Genomic DNA, 13,739 nt, shown 5'->3' with positions numbered 1-13,739 from the left:
GTTGTGTTTTCCTTTTGTGTCTCATATTTTTTCTGAGATGACTTTTGTTTCCTTCCTAAAATATATGCCTTGAAAATTTCACTTTCCTCTAATTTCTATTGTTGCTTTTGAGGGATTAGCTCTTAGCTTATTTGTTGTTCCTTTCACAGCACTTTTCCTTTATTTTCCTCATGCTGATTTTATAATATTTTGTGTTTGGTGTGCTGCAGTTTCAATACACTATGCTCATGGGTGGGTTTATTTTTATTTATCCTGCTTAGGTTTTTTGCATTTTTCTAATTTTGAGGATAAGGGTAGTTTTCAACTTTGAAAAGTTATTTGCCATTATCTTTTTGAATATTGACTCTTTCCCATTCTCTGGATGTTCCCCTTCTGGGACTCTAATTAGACGTATGCTAGAACTTCTTACTCTAATCTCTATAGCTCTTAATGTCCCTTTTATATTTCTCAACTTAGTGTTTTTCTGGGTTGCATTCTGGATATTTCTTAAGTTCTATCTTACAATTCACTAAATTTTTCTTTAGCTATGTCTTATCTGCCTACTTTTGGATTAGCTGAGTATTTTGTATGATTTTATTTTATATCCATTATGGACTTACTGTTAATACCTCATTTTAATACATAGTGGTTGCTCTAGGGTTTAAAATACTCATTTTTAATTGAGATCAACCATCACATGTAGTATTAAATCTTACAATAGTATTTTTCCAGTTCCTCTTTCACATCTTTTGTGCTGCTTTTATGGCATAGTTTACATTTTCATATGCTAAAATTGCTAGTATCATTGCTTTAGACATTCAATTATATTTCAGAGTAAAAATAATAAAATAAAGTCTTTGTTTTAATTTATTTTATTTTTTCATTTATTCATTCATTTATTCTTTTAAAAAAAATATTTATTGATTATACATATTTATGGGGCACAGAGCTGACATCAGCACCTGTGCCCAAGATATGGCAATCAGATCAATACTATAAGTATGTCCACAACCTCAAATTGCAGTTATCTTCCATGTCCCCCACCCAACTTCTCCCCAATTTCCTTTTCCCTCCACTCCCCACCACAACCCCACAACCCTAGGTCTGTTGTTTCCCTTTCCAAGTCCAATGCACCACTGTGGTCTTCCTTTCCTTTCTTCTTTCTCTCTTAGCTTGCACATATGAGTGAGGACATGTGGTATTTTTCCCTCTGTGCCTGGCTTATTTCACTTAACATGATTTTATCTGAAAATTTCATCCATGTTGCTGCAAATGGCAGAATTTCATTCTTTTTTTTTAATGGCTGAGTAATATTCCATCATATATACTTACTGCATTTTCCTTCTCCAGTTGTCTATAGACGGACATTTAGGCTATTGTAAATAGAGCTATGATGAACGTGGGAATGCATATATCCCTTTAACATGATGGTTTCCATTCCTTTGGGTATACACCCAGAAGTGGGATTGCTGTATCGTATGGTAGATCTGTCTGTAGTTGTTTGAGAAACCTCCATACTGTTTTCCATGATGGCTGTACTAGTTTACAGTCCCACCAACAGTGTGGAAGAGTTCCCCTTTCTCTGCATCCTTGTCAGCATTTGTTATTCTCAGTCTTTTTGATATAGCCAGTGTAACTGGGGTGAGATGATATGTCACTGTGGTTTTAATTTGCATTTTTCAGATGATTAGTGGTGTTGAGCATTTTTTCATGTACTTGTTGGACATTTGTATGTCTTCCTTTGTAAAATGTCTGTTAGCCTCCTTTGCCCATTTTTAAATTGGGTTATTTGCTTTTTTATTGTGTAGTTGTTTGAGTTCCTTGTACATTATGCCTGTTAATCCCTTGTTGGATATAGAGTTTGCAAATATTTTCTCCCTTTCTGTAGGTTGTCTTTTTACTCTGTTGATTGTTTCCTTAGTTGTGCAGAAGGTTTTCAGTTCAATATAATCCCATTTATTTATTTTTTCTAAAGTATTTCCCCTATGTTTTCCTTTAGTAGTTTTATAGTTTTGGGTCTTATACTGAAGTCTTTAATCCATTTTGAGATGATTTTGTTATATGTCTAGAGGTGCAGGTCTAGTTTCATTCTTCTGCATATTTACCTTTTTTTTTTTAACCATTCCTAGAGATCTTAATTTTTATGTATAGATCTAGGTTTCTGTCCTATTTCTTTTGCCTGAAGAAGTTTCCTTAACATTGCCTGTGCAGGGCTTCTAGTAATAAATTATCTCAGTTATTGTTTGTCTGAAAAAGAAAACATTTCTTCTTCATTTTGAAAGGTATTTTTGCTGGGTAAAGAATTCTTGGTTGACATTGATTTTTCTTTAAGCACTTCAAAGATGGTATTCCATTTGTTTTCTGTTTTGCAACCTTTCTGATGAGAAAACTGGTGCCTTTCTTTGTCCCTCATTACATAGCAAATCTTTTTGTTCTGGCTGTCTTAAAGATTTTCTTTTTAGCATTTCGAGAATTTAAGTATAATCGCTATAGTTGTTTTGTCTTTGGTCTTTATACTGCTTGACACTCTTTGAGCTTCTTGAATCAATGCCTTTTATGAATTTCATTATTTGGGGGAAACTCTCAGCCATTATCTCTTCAAATATTTCTTCTGTTCCGTTCTCTCTCTCTTCTCCTTCCATTTGTATTGCAACCATTTTTCTTTCTGTATTGTTAGAGTCTAGTCCGCTTAGCTATCCTGTAACCTCAGCTCTGTTGGGTTAAAGAAACATTATAATTTTGAGGATTATCTGGCTTTTAATTATTATTAAGGTGGGAGTAATTCCCTTGCCAGCTTTCCACTTCCTAGTCAGAAGTTAAATGCCATCTACTCCTATATTTATTTTGAGGTAGTATTTAATCATTTTGAGTGACGAAAGACATGAAAATTAGTATATTTTATTTTTCTACCTCTCCTTCAACTTCTATATTTGGACTAGTTAGTTTATTTATAATTATACCATCAAATTTATTATTTATGCCATCAAAGTATTACTAACAACAAATGACAGAGCATCCAGGGCTTGCCTTTATCACGCTTTGGCTTGAAGAAGTGAAGAGCAGTTATTGGAAACTGGGGAGAGGTAGCTGAAGGAAAAAGCTTCTCCACTGGAAAGAAGCCACTGTCTAACCACAGCCTGGCAGGAGAAAACCAGGGAGTTAAATACCCTGACCTCATTCTCTTCCTGCCTTCCAGTCTCCTGTGCTTTCTGTTGACCAAACCCAACAAGAGGCCAGAGGACAAGGGTGTCTGTTAATGCAACCTGTAATCATCAGCCTCTTAGGGCACAGAGATGTGCAAAGAAGGGTGGAGGATGAATCTGGTGGGGGCAAAAGGAGGGAACCAAGTATGTCTGTATTGCTTCTTTTGGCAATTTATTATATCAGGACAAATACTATATCTGTAGAAAACTCTGTTCAGCTGTATTTGCACAAAATTAGAACTTTGAGTTTTACAGTCTTTTTCAACTTGAATTCTAGGATTCTGACCATTTTATTTTATTTTATTTTTTGATTCGCCACCGTACAAATTGGTGAGTGGCTGAGATTTAAACAAACATACGTTCTGGGCTGTTCTAGATTTTAAACAGTAAAGAAAACCCTTGACTAAATGCTACCTTAATAAATCTTATTCTGTAGTTGTGGCATTATTTCATGGTCTATCTTCCTTGTTAGCAATTATCAAGTGTTTTACGTTTAAATTTTCAACGACCATTTATGTGTAGATTATACAAATTTTTGCTAAACAAGAAAAAAATTCATGAAGTGCCCAATGTTGCTTTTTTATTATATGCCTGATCAGTAGTTAATATTTATTGAAATTCAGCTCATAAAGAGTTACAAAAAGAATCAGTCTTGTTTCTTTCTCTTAAGGAGACATAGTCTACTGAGGATATAAAACATAAGCATGTGAAAAGATAAATAATAGTACACATCAGCATATAATATGTGGGGAATTAACAATTCAGGTTAATAAGTGTTATAGGATTTTAGGCAAGGAAAATATTAACATGGTTGAATAAGTAAATATAAAAATAAAGCAGTTGATGAAAAAATTATAAATTTGAGTAGAGTTATCCTGTAAATAAAAATCAGCAACTTTCTCTTGCTTCCCAACTTGGGATCTAAAAAAGTGACCATTGCTGAAAAAATTTTTAGCTTAGCTGCCAGGTTAAGAAATGGGTGGCCTAATGTTGGCCATCATTTCTAATAATTACTTGTTATTACTTAACTATATCCCTCAAAATGGCAACTTATGTATGTTCTATAAGAACAGGTAAAGGGCTGATTTTCAAACTTTAAATTTGTTTTCCATTTTACTATTATGAAAGAAATTTCTGGATGATTAAATTGACTTCTCAGATGTATCACTAATGAAGGTGTCTGATAAATGACTCTGGTCATTATATGTCTCCCATTTGTCAACTAACCAACATATAAAACTTTTTCTTGTCCTTCCCATCTGTAGCAAAACTTCTACCCTTCTGTTCATTTACCACTAGTACCAAGACTAGACTTCTTCAATAACTAGCACTTTTTGCCACATGTTTCATCTTTGGCTCTCCATATCCCATCTGGTTAAATTTGAAATTCATATGGTTTCATATTCATAAAGTCTTTATCCTTGCAATCAAATAATCACAGTCTGGAGGTAAAAGTTCCCACATAAGAGGAAAACATTAATTTGAAGCACCTGGCCATACTCATTTTCTCTGTTCCTTTAATGATTAAGCAGATTCTGCCTTAATGCATTTGTATGAACTTTTTCTGGAGTGTTCTTCCCCTGGAATTTCTCATGGTTGCATACTTTTTTGCCATCTGGATCTCAGCTTAAACACCATTTGTAAAATAAATAAATAAACCTAAGTAAACATCCTTTTAAAGCCAATTTAACAGCTTTAACATATCCTTCCTTAACCACAACAAAGTTTACAGGTGCTGCCAGGTGCCTTTGTGTACCACCCAGAAACTTAGAAAATCTCTCTAGAAACTCTTTCTACCTACTATTATTTAAAATACTTAAAATTGGGGAACAGCTTAAGAATTAACAGTAGAAAAATGGCTAAATAGTTTATAGATTGGACATATGATAGAATAGTACACAGCCATTTAAAGACCTGTTCATAGAATTTGTAGCAACGTGCATTAAATATTGATCTCATAGTGTTAATTGGGAAAAAAATCAGTACATTAAGCAAGGGACTACATGTAAAATGTATTCTCAAGTGAAAACCATCTTCAGAGAGAAATAAATAAGTGCTAATGATTATATCAGGGTGGTGGGTTTGTTAGTGAAATTATTTTCTTTATATTTTCTGCATTTTCCTTTTTCTGGGGATAGGAGGAAAAGGATGTGCTACTTTTGTAAACTTGAAAATTAAATACTATATTAAAAATGTAGATGAGAAATGGGCGTGCTTAGACCATGGTGTACAGCAGTGTTTGTCAAACTTTTGGTTTGTCTCAGGAGCCCCTTGCATGCTTATAGTTACTGAGGACCCCAAATAACTTTTTATGGATTATATCTATTTATATTTACTATTTAAAAAAGTAAAACAGATTTTTAAAAAAAGTTATTAATTCATTTAAAATAACAATAATATGCCCACTACATATTAACATAAATAATGCATTCTATGAAAATAACTGTATTCACCAAAATAAAAATAATTAATGAGAAGAGTGGCATTGCTGTACATTTTGAATTTCTCTTTAATGTCTGCTTAATAGAATACAGCAGATTCTGATGTTTGCATTTGATTTCAATCTGTTGCTATATATTGTTATGGTTAAAGTACATGAAAAAATCTGGGCTCATACAGATACATAGTTAAAAAAGGAAAAACCTTACAGACTTACCCCACCACCCCAAAAAAGTCTTGAGAGCACCCAGGTGTACATATACCCTCGTTCTCTGGAATAGAGGAAGAACAAGAAATCAGATCTGGGTTTGAGTCCTTAGGGATTTACTCACTAGTTGTGTAATTCTTTCATGCCACTTAATTGCTCTGAACTAAATGTTATCTATAAAATGAGGTTTGTATCTCACCTTCAGTTGAGACAGTTTGATAGGATGATGGTGTGAAAGTTCTTTGTGATATCAAAACAAAGACTTGGGATACAAAAAAATGTCATTTTTATATTTTCTCTATTTAATCAACAAAGATATTTTATAGTAATTATATTTGAATCTCTCGTGGTCATAAATGGCAAAGAAATAATATTTTGATTCTGTATATCACTTTTAAGTGAATGGAAAGTCTGTTTTTTTCCAGCAAGAATATCAGACTGTATCCCTCATTGTTCTTTTCTACCCTTCCCTGCAAACTCTTGCTTTCTTTTTAACTCATGTGGTTAGGCTAATGCTCAAGTTGGAAGTTCTTTCTGAGTTTAGGCTATTTGAAGAAACCCTATCAAACCAAGAAAACTTGTATTGATCACTAGTTGTCTTAGTCCATTTTGTGCTGCTATAGCAGAATACCTGAGACTAGGTAATTTATAATGAAAAGAGATTTATTACCTTGTGGTTTTGGAGGCTGGGAAGTCCAAAATCCAGGGGCTGGCATCAGGTGAGAGTCCTCTTTTTGTGTTCTGTGCCATCCCATGGCAGAAGGCAGAAGGGCAGGGGAGGAGGGGGAGGGGGGAGACAAAGAGAGGGGGAGAGAAAACAAAAGGGACCAAACATGCTTTTATAAGAAACCCACTCCTGCAATCAGAACCCACTCCATGATAACAGGATTAATCTATGCATAAGGGCAGAGAGCCATCAAGGCCAATTCACCTCTTAAAAGTCCCACTTTTAATAATGTTTCAATGGCAGTTAAATTTCAATGTGAGTTCAGGAATGGACAGATGTTCAAACCATAGCATTGGCTTTATCCTCTTACCCATTGAAAATACACTTTTAATTGCCAAAAATAACTTCAAGACCCCATACTGTTCATTCTTTTTCACCTTTTTGTTAATTTGTTTTGGGGGCTTGACAGTCCAGGGGACTGAACTCTTAACCTTGGTGTTTCCAGCAGCACACTCTCCCAATCATACTGTTCATTCTTAAGCAAATAATTGAATAGGATTCTTCTCAAATGGTCTACTGTGTTTGTATTGAATCATTCTTTATATAAAAGTAAAATAAATAAAATAAGAATGACAGTTTATATTTTATTAATTTTTAGAATTTATAAAACTATGAATAGTTTCCATAACAATATAAAGGGAGACATAAAAGGCCTTTCACCATCCCATTTTGCAAATAAGGAATTGGGCTCTGAGGACCTATGGAGTTTTCCTCATATAAAGTGATTAGTAAGAGGCTGTCTTAGGACTGCAGCTCATGTTTCCCATAATACTCTGTAGAATAGTCCTTTTAGAGATATCACATTTCAAGTTCTTAATGATACAAGATGAGTTTTTGTTTCATACTTTTTTAAAACCTAAAATTGCTTTGATTATACTAAGGTATTCATTTTCCTTTCTTCAAGATTTGGAATTTAGAAATGCATTTTATCTTTCTAAATATTTTAAAGGGCTAGTAACACTCACAGACTTGGGTAAGAGAGTAACCTACATATGTGTTTTCCACTTCTCTCTGCTGTGTTGACTCAGGCTGCTGAAACAGATGACTACTTTAGAGTGAGCTTGGAAGATGGGATGTGGTTGCTATGTGAAAGCAGAATTCAAATCTATGTATGGTTACTGATTCATCCACATTTTTTCTTGAGCTATGTCTTCTTTTGGAAGCAAAGATATGGGTGTGGTTCTACAAGAAATAAAACCATGCAGAGTAGTAGAAATGCATTTTTTTTTTTTTTTTTTTTTGCTACAAGAGTTAAGGTGTGGGAATATTATTGATCTCTTTCTGTGCCTCCCGGATGACAGAACATTCTGGAGAATCCAGTTCAGTAACTGTTAGCTTAGTGAAATCACTAAAAATTAGTACTCTGAAATATAATAATTAATATTTAAATTATCTTGAAATGCTGGCTAGACCATTGAAAGATGAAGGTATTGCTAAGCCTGGGATTTTATTGCACTGGGATTTTTAAATATTTCCTGGCATTCTTCCCATCTCCCTTACTGTACATATGTCATGCTTCCTCTTTAGAATTTTAAAGTATTAGGTTTTTATTCCCCCATTTTGTAGTGTTGAGTGGCCTATCATTTAACCTTGCTAGGCTACTAGTAATTTCTTTAAGCCATCTGATGCTTTTCCTTTGTGGCTTCCCTAACCTTCCTTCAGCCAATCTTTGTTGGCATGCTATCCATCTTTTAAAGTTCTTCTTAAATTCCATCACATCCACAAACTCTTTCCAGATTCCTTGTGACTCCAAGTCCTTTTACCTTACTCTGTTCTTCCATTTTTCTGTGTATTTCTATAATAGTCCTCATCCCTGTATAATGCATATTATGGATATCAGTATTTGTGTGTATTACCACCAAACCAGGTAAATCCTTGGTGAGCCAGGACTTGTCCTGTACACATTTGCATCCTCAAAGTAATCTCTTAACAGATGGGCACTGCATTGAATTGCATATAACTTTTGACACTGGAATCTTCCTCTTCCTTTAGTAGGATGGGCACGTTAGGATGAGCAAGTCACATTTGAAGCATGGGTGTGGTAACTGAGGCCACTGTCTTAGGAGCAGAGTAACTTCTTAAATCTTTCTGCTACTGATTATTTTCATATCTCAAATAACTAAAGTATTTTAAAAAGTTTTTAACAGATTTATAAAAATTGAGCAGAATCCAGAGTAAATCCAGGAAATTAAGTACATTGTAGCTTCTGGAGCTAACTGATGGGCCTTAGAGATTGACCAGAAGTCATTAGTAAAAGATCTCTTCTTACAAATAAATGTGTATAAATTTAAATTTAGTAGATTAACAGGAGAGAAATTGCCAAACATTCAAAGAATCCCTTGATTGTTTTAGATGTGTATTATATTTATGGAAAAATGATTTCAGATGTTCCAGGAAAAATTTTCAAGATGCCTTTCATTCCAAAATCATGGAAGTTGAGATGATGCTTAAAGGGAAGACAAGGCACCCTTATAAAATTTCATTCATGCAATAATATCTTACAATTGCAATTATTCCAGAGAAAACAAAAGTAAGTCTCTGTAAAATAACAAAATGAGATCCATGTGTTCTTCCAAATCTCATGAGATGATATCATTCACATTTAAAAAAAAAAAAATTAAAATAGTATAGTCCCAGCTCTTTTTGTAAGTGTGTGTTTTTGTGTATGTATATGTGCATGTTTTAATTAAATAATAATTAGGGCTAAATATACAGACTGCTCCTGATTTTTAAACATTATAACCAATGAGCCACTGGATCCTTGTGGTGTTTAGAATGTTGAAAGACTTGGCTACATTTTGACAGTATTTTAATATATAATTAAGACTTCAATTACTGTGATCAGAACTTATCTTAATGCATATTTATGTATTTATACCAAGGTGAATTCATTGATTACTTGAAGATATCTAAATAGAAATTATAATTCAAATGTATTACATATTTCTAAATCAACAATGTCATTTTAGCTTCTTAATGATTATTAAAGTACTGCACACTATAAAGAATTGTGATGACAGGGATTGTGAACACAAGTTTCTGCTGTTCAGCGTTAGTCAAGACAATCACTGCTGGCCATTTCCCATTTGATACATCTACACTGGGGAGGCAGATAGGTATGAATGTTTTCATTATCAACAGATTGTATAAGAAAATATTTTCAAAAAATTTAGTATTGAATTCTTCTGACATATTGATGACTACCGTAAATATTTTACCAAACACTGGACACAAATATGAAATGTAAAACAAAAATACAACAGAAATGGCACTTAAAATGGCAGGTTTATATAAAATTTTATCCTTTCTCAAGGGCCAATTTACAAAAACTTCTTGCAACTCCTCTCAAAGATGGAGAATTTCATAGCTCTGCAACACAGAACAGCAGTTACTAAAGGGGTTGAAAAAGGTAATTTTCCCTAACACACAGGAAAGTTTAAAATATTAAACAAAATATTGATGGATTTATGAAATAATGTAAAATATATCATATTGATTTCCTTGATCTCTACTGCGCTCTCCATAATGAGAAAAGACACATTTCTAAGACCTCTGGCTGCCACATAATTGCCGATTGAACAATGCAAGAACTCTGAGCCTGATGGGCTGAATGACTCCTTATTTTGTTGAGAAACAACTTGAGATTCTTAGACCTTTAATTTTTTTTTTAAAAAAGCAGTCCATGGAGCATAGCACAGTCATTTGGTATAAATGGCCTTTGGTGTTATTTAACTTCTGGACAATTTCCCTTTTGTAGCCTGTACCTAGTCCTGCCATCTAAAACGTTTCCCTCAGGGGAAGTCCTGACTCATGAACTCTCATTTTAGCTACAGAGAATTGTCTATTCCAACACAAACAATCATCCATGTTTTGCGATTTATTAGGCTTAAAACAATAAATAATGGATTAATGGTTAAGAATGAAGGAATACATTTTTAAAATGTAAGCATAAAAGATTTTTAAAAAAGAGTGAATTCATCATACATGAAACAGTGGATGAATCTTGAAATGTGACATAAAAAGCTACGCATAGTGTAATTCCACTTGAATAACATTATGGAAAGGCAAAACAATAGGGATGGAAATCAGATCAATGGTGCTAGGTGTGTGGATGGGAGGAGGAGATTGACTCCAAATGGAGGAACTTTTGGGGGTAAAGAAAATAGATTGTGATGGTAATCACATGACTGTATACATTTACCAGAACTCAAAGAACTGAACACCTAAAAAGATGAATTTTGCTCTATGTAAACCATGACTCAATAAACATAATATTAAATGAAACAAAACAGAAAAACCAGAATGAGGGAATGAGTGGAGAATAGTGTGGTAAGTGATTAAACTTCCTTCTAGTTACCCTGGTTTTTTATTTTTAAGTAAATTTAATAGTCAAATTTTCACCTAATGACAATTTACGTGTTTTCTAAAAGAAGCATTAACACAGTTACTTATTTTTATTTAACCAGTCCTTATTATCTCTTTGCCAGAAATTTTTCTAAGAGGTTTACAAATTTCTGCTCCTTTAATACTGGCAGCAATTACTAATTAGGAAGGTTATCTTACTATCCCTATTTTGCAGATGAGGAAAATGAGCCACAGAGAAAATGTAATTTTTTCATGGCCATCCAGCTGGTAAGCAGTGGGGCCTGCATTTGGATTCGGTCACTCTGGCTTCAACGTTTGTTGTCACAACCACTATACATCTGCAGACATTTTTGATGCTGCCTTTCTAGTTTTGAAATTTGAATTATAGTTTAATTATCAAGGTACGTGGAAAGAGTGCTAGGACTTGGAAACCTCTATTTGAGACCATCATGTGACTTCTGACAAGTCATGCTATCTCTGTGAATCTCACTAATAAAATGGGAATGATCATCTAGCCATATTATTTCACTGGGTTATTGTGAGTCTCAAAGAGTATGTATGCGCTTGAATAGTAGTAAAGAGTAGGGTGCTACACAAATCGATGCTATTTATCATATTATTTGTGATCTTGGCTCATAGGACTCTCCATAACTTCTAAATGTGGCTATTGATTGCCTTAAGTGATAAAACAATATTTTAAAATATAAAATTGCAAACTTTTCTGAAAATATGACTAAGCTAAAATAGAAATATTTAGATTAAAATGAAAATTCATATTGTAAGAATGTTAAGATGAAGTTAAAAATTCCTAATACAAAAAATAAAATATTTCTAATTAAGCCTAAATGTGTAAAGATTTCAGTAGAAATAGACAGATAAAGGTCACATATATTTATGAATTCCTTGCTTATGCAGGAGTCAAGTAGTTAAGGCTTTCCAATGCAAGTTTTCCAGTATATTTATTGAAAAACATCCATATATAAGTGGACCTGTGTGTTTTTCAAACCCATGTTGGTCAAAGGTTTGCTGTATATTTATAATATTCAGACTCTTTCTGTTCAAAAATTATGGTTTGCTATTTCAAAGCACACGTATGCAGAGACACAGCTGGTCAGTAGTGTCCTCTCCTTCTGCTCTATCACCAGTTTCTCTTCCTTACTAAGATATGGCTTTCACTAGGACCGTCATTTTCCTAGTCCTCTAGGGTTGACATCTTGGAGTCATCTTTATTATGCTCACTGCTGCTTCTGTCATGCCACTCAGTCATCAAGTTCTATTGATTCCCCACCAAACAATGTGCATTTGACAAATAACTACTGGGCAAATGTAAATAACCAAACAATGTCCTTAATATTAGGGAGTTTTGAATGTGGTAGTGGAAACAGATACATAAATAAAGTGTGATGTTAGAGAGGTCTACACAGAACAGGGTGGTCAGTTCTATGAAGGAGGAGGCCAGTTAGTCCAGGAAGGCAATGCTTGAGTTTGCTGGCTGTGTCATCCACCTAGATGGCAGAGATGTTCTCCTCAATTTCTCCCTTTTTCTAGCCTTTCATGATCCATCAGAAATTTTATTTCCAAAACATATCTTGAATCCCTCTGCTTCTTTCTACTTCCACTGCACTTCCCTAGTTCAAGCCACCATCATCTCTTATTTGGACTAAAAATGTTACCTATCTGGTGTCTCCACTTCCATATTTGCCTTGTTAAAATACATTCCTCACAAGCCATTCAGATTTTCTTATAATCAGTAAATTAGAGCATGTCATTCCTCTGTTTAACAACCCTTTGTTAGTTTCTCGTTGCATTTAGAAAGAAAAGCCAAACTCTTTCCCATGCCCTACAAGGTTTTAATGATAAACCTCGTGTCCAACCTTGTATCATACCATGCTAGCCATAATGGCTTTCTTTCTACTCTTGCATCTCAAAGCTTATTCCTATCTTTGGTAGGAGGAATAACGGCCCCCAAAGATGTCCACATCCTAATCCCTGGAACCTGTGAATATGTTACCTTACATGTCAAAAAGGACTTTGCAGATGTTATTAAGGATCTTGAGATGGGGAAAATTATCCTGGATTATCCAGCTGGGCCCAATGTAACCGTTAAAGGACTTCTAAGTCCTTACGACCTTTAAGTCCTCAAGTCTCTTTAAGGACTTGGGTCCTTAAAAGCAGAGAACGTTTTCAGAGAAAGTGATGTGACAACAAAAGTTGTCTCAGAAGATGCTATGTTCTGGCTTTCAAGATAAAGGAAGAGACCATGAGACAAGGAATTCAGTGAACTCTAGAAGCTTGAAAAACAGGGCGACGTATTTTTCCCCACAGCCTTTAAAAAGGAATGCAGCCCTGCTGACAATTCAATTTTAGCCAAATGAGACCCATGTCAGACTTCTACAGAATACAAGAAATACATTTGTGTTGTTTAAAGAAGATAATACATTTGTGTGATATTAAGCCAAGAAGTCAGTAGTAAATTTTAAGGCAGCAAACACCATTGGGATACTAGCACACCATTCTAGGCCATTCACACTTGCTGTTCCCTTTGCTTGGAATGCCTTTTTTTTTTTTTTTTTTTCCCAGTCCTCAATAATAAATTCTTTTCAAATTTTAGGTCTTAGCTTCACTGTTATCTCCTTAAATGGGTCTTTCCTAATGGTCTTATCTGTAACATTCCTCCTGCCACTAACTCTTAAACTCTCAAACAATAGCCTGATTATTTTATTTGTGACATATTATTGTCTGAAATTACCCCGTTTGCATATTTGCTTACTCATTTATTGTTGTTTTTATGCTCACGGTTGTAATCTCTGGGGAATCA

The sequence above is a fragment of the Cynocephalus volans genome, chromosome 1, assembly GCF_027409185.1.
Source record: "Cynocephalus volans isolate mCynVol1 chromosome 1, mCynVol1.pri, whole genome shotgun sequence".
Lineage (NCBI taxonomy): Eukaryota > Metazoa > Chordata > Mammalia > Dermoptera > Cynocephalidae > Cynocephalus > Cynocephalus volans.
Note: the sequence above shows the minus strand (reverse complement) of the source record.